Raw genomic sequence first — 6,741 nt, 5'->3', positions numbered from 1 at the left:
CTTTTTCTCCTACTTTGTGAGTTGGATGGCAAGGAGTTGAGGTGAGCTGACTGGAGCAATTCACTGGTCCAAGTTGAGTTCTTTTCCACTCACTTGGTTTGGTTTGGGTTGGATTGGATTGTGTTGGTTGAGTTGGATTTGTGGTATGTTATGGGTCTTCCCTGGTGGCTCAGATGGTAAAGCGTCTGCCTGCAATGCGGGAGACCTGGGTTCGATCCCTGGATCAGGAAGATCCTCTGGAGAAGGCAATGGCAACCCACTCCAGTCCTCTTGCCTGGAAAATTCCATGGACGGAGGAGCCTGGTGGGCTACAGTCCATGGGGTGGCAAAGAGTCGGACACGACGGAGTGACTTCACTCAAGATAAGATGAGTCCCATGGCACTGAGTTAAGCTGAATAGAGCAAAAGTAAATTGGGCTGAGTGGATTAAAAGGAATTACAGAAGTGATGTGGGCAAACCTCAAGCTGGTGACCACCAAGGAACCCTCCAACTCTGAAAAACTAGAATTCCAAGAATCTAGAGTTCCCTCAAAGCAGAGACCTTGAGCTTTCCATTCTGTCCCCCATTTGCTGTTGAACATGACCCTTCTTTGGGCGGGAAGGTGGACATGGGCCTCTAGGACTATTTCCTTATTTTTATCAGTGGCTCCCTTCAAGGTTGGAAGAGCAAATGATTGATTGTGATGTGTGGTAGAAGTTGACTCTCAGGAGTAGAGATTCACAGGAACCTGAGACTCTCAACAAGAGTACAACAGAATCACAAGTCATCAGGTCTGATCTTCTCCCTCATCCCCACTGTCCCCAAGGCCCGTACCCCCCCACAGCTCCCCTGAAGGAGCCACCAGCCACTGCTCAGGTGCCAGAGGCAGGACACCCACCCCCTCAAAGGGTCACAGTGTCATCTCATGGGCACAGTGTCAGTTCGTGGGAAAGAAGTCAGAGCCTGGTTTGCTCACCAGTACTGTAACCTGGGGGCAGATAACTTTCCCTTTCTGAGATTTTTGTGGGGAGATGGTTTTATGGGGATGAATAAGACAAAACATGCAGACCACTTAACACAACATCTGGCACTCAGTGAGACCTGAGGAAAGGTGGCTTCTATTGACATCATCAATCCCATTTCCCTGACTATTCCTATTATTGGACAATGGACAATAGTGGCCACTGTTCAGCAGCTGAATTGTCAGAAAACGCTTCTTCACTGCTGAGCCAGGGTGTATGCTCAGTTGGTCAGCCGTGTCCGACTCTGTGACCCTATGGACTGTAGCCTGCCAGGCTCCTCTGTTCTTGGGGTTTTCCAGGCAAGAATGCTGGAGTGGGTTGTCATGTCCTTCTCCATCTGAGCCAGGTAGACCCTGGGTAAGTGGATGGAAAGTTAAAGTCTGCCCTAGGACACCTCTCCCCTTCCTTTGACCTGGTTGCCAGCACTCAGAGGGCCAGCTTCCCCTGTTCAGGGACTGGTCCTAGTCCTGGCGTGGACACTGCTTTACTAGAGGACCCTGCTTACTTCACTTCTCTTCTCTGGGCCTCAGTTTGCAAAGTAGAGGATCAGGCTAAGTAGTCTTGGAGATGGACCCTGCTCAGACACCCCCAACCACATATCTGAACCCAGTGCCCCTCCCTGCTCCCTCTGGTCGGCTGCATAGAACTCTTTGCATTGGCCCCTGCCTTTCCTGGTCTGTCCTGAGGACCCCCTCTGGAGAGGATTGGCACCACTATTCTGAACCCTCCACATATTTGGCTCCCAGGGAAAAGGAGTTAGACTCAGCCACCACCCCCAGGCCACAGAGGCCAGCACGAAAGGCTGGACTTAGCATCACTGTTTATGGTAACCAGCTATCCCCAAGCAGATCAAAGGCAAAAATCAGGCCTCACACCCTAGTCTCTTGGCTTCCAGCCCAATCCTCTTCTCTCTGCCAGCAGTCCATCCATCCAATACGCAATAATACAGCACCAGCTGTACACCAAGCGCTGCTAGGCACTGGGAATACTAAGGTGAGAGGAACTTGGTACCTGCTATTGTGGAATTTCAAAAGAGCTCCTGGAAAGAGAATCATTCATTTTTTCATCCAACAAACACATAAGCACCTACTTTGTCAGGTCAAAAGACCAGCCCCACCCCAAAGCCCAGCTCCCACCCCTCCCATGGCCTAGCCCTTGCTGCAGGTCTGAGGCCTGGTGGCTCGGCAGGCCACCCACCGCCTCCCAGAGGGACGGGCAGGCATGAGCTCATGTCTGCGGAGCCCCAAGGCTCTTGGAGTGGGCTCCGAGCACAAGGCCTCCTTGTGATTCCGAGAGGGATGCGGCGGGGGCTGCCGAGCCCGCGAAGCCCGGGCACGGCGCGGCTGTCAGCAGACACTCCCGCGGCCCAGGGTGCTGCGCTTTGATATGGCATTAATGCGCTAATATCTTAATCTGGCCACCACCCGCCAGCTGCCCGGCCACACAGCGGGGCTCTGGGGACCGGTTTCCAAATTACATTATTGAATGTTTACCTAGTGAGCTGTCCAAAGAGTGTTTAACACCGGCTGAGGGGAGCGCATGTGCACAGGACAGCCCCACACGCACAGCCCGCACGCATGCCACACACACTCAGCCCGCCGGCTGGACTCACAGACACAGGCATCCGTCCACAGGGACAGACGGACTGCAGAACCCTTAGCGAACGTGCATGACCATATACACACACGCATCCACACCTAGTCCTGTACGAGTTTCACACGTGCCCTCACACACCCTCACGGCTGCCACGCCAGGAGGCAGGCCTGCTTGTCTCCATCTCATGCTCACCCCCAGTAGCCCAGGGAGGGGTAGCAGCGGGACGTTGTCCCTGATTGTACCCCCGAAAGTCACTGTTGCCAGGCCTCCCCAGGCGCCCCAACGCCAATTTCTAAGTTCAGACACACTCCGGCCCCCATTGCAGGTACTGTTCATAATGGCCGTGGTCATGACATTGGCCAGGGGTCCTGCCCTCAGGAAAAGTGAGGTGAGCCCTCCACACACTCCTTCCCGCTCCCATCACTTCTTGTCTGCAAACAGATCCCTCCCTCCTAAACCTTTCTCAGTGCAGTTCTCTCTACCAGGAACAGCCTCCGCATTTTACATCCTCTAGGTCAAGTTACTTACTTCAAGGCAAGCTCCCCGCCCCCCTCCAGGAAGCTCTCCTACTCCAGCCAGCAGAAAGGTCACTCCCCGTCTTCTCCTCTTCCCCCAAGCCCCTTCCCCCTGCCACCCCACCCTCCTTTTCCTCTCTCTTCCTCCCTGGTTCCCCACACGTGGGCCCTGACTCAAGGCTCAGAGCAGCGCTGCCTTGACATGTGGATGGTACCAAGGCCCACGTCATGGGACTATAAGTACAAAGTACAATGTGAAGTCGCTCAGTCGTGTCTGACTCTTTGCGATCTCACGGGCCGTAGACTACCAGGCTCCTCCATCCATGGAATTTCCCAGGCAAGAAAACTGGAGTGGGTTGCCATTTCCTTCTCCAGGGGATCTTCCCAACCCAGGGATTGAACTGGGTCTCCCACATTGCAGGCAGACGCTTTACCGTCTGAGCTACCAGGGAAGCTACCATGGGACTATAGTGAGAAGCAAAAACATTCATTCAAAATCTGGCATATAACAGTCACTCAATGAAAGCCATTATACATACTATGACTAGGTGATGATGGTGGCAAAGATGACTGTGCTTCCTGAACCCTGTGTCCCATCTCTGCCCTGGACTGTGAGCTCCCAGTGGCAGACCTGATACCACCCTGTGGCCCTTAACAGGAACTCAGTGTGGATTAGACTTCTCTGGTGGCTCAATCAGTAAAGAATCCGCCTGCCATTCGCGACACCTGGGTTAGTTCCCTGGGTTAGGAAGATCCCCTGCAGGAGGGCATGGCAACCCACTCCAGTATTCTTGCCTGCAGAATCCCCATGGACAGAGGAGCCTGACGGGCTGCAGTCCTCGGGTCGCGAAGAGTCAGACACAACTGAGCGACTAAGCACAGTGTCGATTGGGTGAATGACTAAGAAGCTCACTGTTTGCCCTGCATTTTCACGACCAGAGAAAGGATTTTTCTAGAAATACTGAATGGAGAGACAAGTCTGACCAATTCACTGGACTCGGTGGGAGTCCCCAGATCCACCTCATCCTGCTTCTGTCACAAGACCCTGTACCTCTTACTGGGACTCGATTTCCTCATTTGTCAAATAAAAATGTCGGATGGTGAGGTTTCCAAGTTCCTTCCAGCTCTGAGGTTCTGGAATCCTAAGCCCCAGGCATGACATTGCCCACTAGGGCTACAAGCTAGTTGGGAAACCAGACATGTCAGCCAAAGGGGTCAGTGCTGGTCAGGGCCGTCAGGGGAGGAGGAGGAGACAGCAACAGGAAAGGGGGAGGGTGCGTCAGCAGCAAAGGCACAGAGGCTGGAGCCCAGGTGTATTCTTCAGGCAGCAGTGAGGAGCCCGTTTAGGTGGAATGGAAGGCTGGCCCAGGAAGACAGGTAAGACGAGAGAGGGGCACGAGGGCAATGCCATCAAAGGCTTTGCAGGTTAGACTGAGCAGTTGTGGCTGAATTTTGAAGACCAGTGTATTTAAAACTTGCCGGCTCCTGGGGATCATCTGTGGCCAGTGTTAAAAGCACAGATTCTCTCTAAAAAAACGATACAAATGAACTTAGTTGCAAAACAGAAATACACGCACAGACATAGGAACAAACTTCTGGTTCAGTTCAGTTCAGTTCAGTCGCTCAGTCGTGTCCGACTCTCCGCGACCCCATGAATCACAGCACGCCAGGCCTCCCTGTCCATCACCAACTCCCTGAATTCACTCAAACTCATGTCCACAGAGTCGGTGATGCCATCCAGCCATCTCATTCTCCGTTGTCCCCTTCTCCTCCCGCCCCCAACCTTTCCCGGCATCAGAGTCTTTTCCAGTGAGTCAACTCGTCGCATGAGGTGGCCAAAGTATTGCAGTTTCATCTTTAGCATCAGTCCCTCCAATGAACATCCAGGATTCATCTCCTTTAGAGTGGACTGGTTGGATCTCCTTGCAGTCCAAGGGACTCTCAAGAGTCTTCTCCAACACCACAGTTCAAAAGCATCGATTCTTCGGCGATCAGCTTTCTTCACAGTCCAACTCTCACATCCATACATGACCACGGGAAAAACCATTGCCTTGACTAGACGGACCTTTGTTGGCAAAGTAATGTCTCTGCTTTTTAATATACTATCAAGGTTGGTCATAACTTTCCTTCCAAGGAGCAAGCGTCTTTTAATTTCATGGCTGCAATCAGCATCTGCAGTGATTTTGGAGCCCAAAAAAATAAAGTCTGACACTGTTGCCAACATCCGCTGGATCATGGAGAAAGCAAGAGAGTTTCAGAAAAACATCTATTTCTGCTTCATTGACTATGCCAAAGCCTTTGACTGTGTGGATCACAATAAACTGTGGAACATTCTGAAAGAGATGGGAATCCCAGACCACCTGACCTGCCTCTTGAGAAACCTGTATGCAGGTCAGGAAGCAACAGTTAGAACTGGACATGGAACAACAGACTGGTTCCAAATAGGAAAAGGTGTACGTCGAGGCTGTATATTGTCACCTTGCTTATTTAACTTATATGCAGAGTACATCATGAGGAACGCTGGGCTGGAAGAAGCACAAGCTGGAATCAAGATTGCTGGGAGAAATATCAATAACCTCAGATATGCAGATGACACCACCCTTATGGCAGAAAGTGAAGAGGAACTCAAAAGCCTCTTGATGAAAGTGAAAGAGGAGAGTGAAACTTCTGGTTAACAAAGGGGAAAGAAGAAGGAGTTTGGAATTGGCAGATCAAAGGAAAACGTATTATATTTAAAAAGAGCAAAGAAAGCATAGCACATAGAGAAAGAAACAGTGTATACTGGGTTGAATAACATTCCTTTAAAATTCTTGTACACCCAGGGAATAGCAGATACACAGTGCTATATATAAAATAGATAAACAACAAAGTCCTACTGTAGAGCACGGGGAACTGTATTCATATCTTACAATAAAATATAATGGAAAAGAATCTGAAAATGAATATACGTATAAAAAACTGAACCACTTTGCTGTACAACAGAAACTAAGATAACATTGTAAATCAACTATACTTCAATTTTTTTTAATGGCACTAATATGAACAACAACAAAAAAATAAAGATTCCCACATCACCCCCTCAACCCTATTAAGAGAGAGCCTCTAGGCAAGGAACCTTGGAATCTGTATTTATATGAAGGGACCTGGATGACCCTTACAAATCAAGCGAGTTTGGGAAACAGCTGGGTGAGATGCTGAGTCACTGAACAGTACCGCACATGGGAACATCACATCCAAAGGCTCTTTGTCCTCAAGTTGTCCAGGTTTGAGTCTTGGCTCCTCCACTTTCCAGCACTGGTTCTTGACCTTTCTTCATTTCCCACCTGTAAAATGAGAGTAATCTCAGCACCTACCTTAAAGGTCGGTCAGGTAACAGCCTGCTCAGGACAGCAATGATGAGGCTGTTGAGGAAATAAGAGCAGATGCGCCATCCCAGTAATCTGAGAAAGGAAAGGCAGCCACAGCAGAGGTGAATAATGTCTGTGAGTGGAGGGGTAGGCCCTGGGGGCTGGGAGAGCAGAAGCATCTCGAATTCGCCTTGTGCTTCCATAGACTCCCTTTGATTATTCAGATTTTATTCATTCACTCATTCATCCAACAATATTTATTGCACCTCTACCATGTACCA

The sequence above is a fragment of the Moschus berezovskii genome, chromosome 4 (assembly GCF_049115385.1).
Source record: "Moschus berezovskii isolate FMDL1 chromosome 4, NW_MosBer_1.0, whole genome shotgun sequence".
NCBI classification, from domain to species: domain Eukaryota; kingdom Metazoa; phylum Chordata; class Mammalia; order Artiodactyla; family Moschidae; genus Moschus; species Moschus berezovskii.
This window is presented reverse-complemented; position numbering follows the sequence as displayed.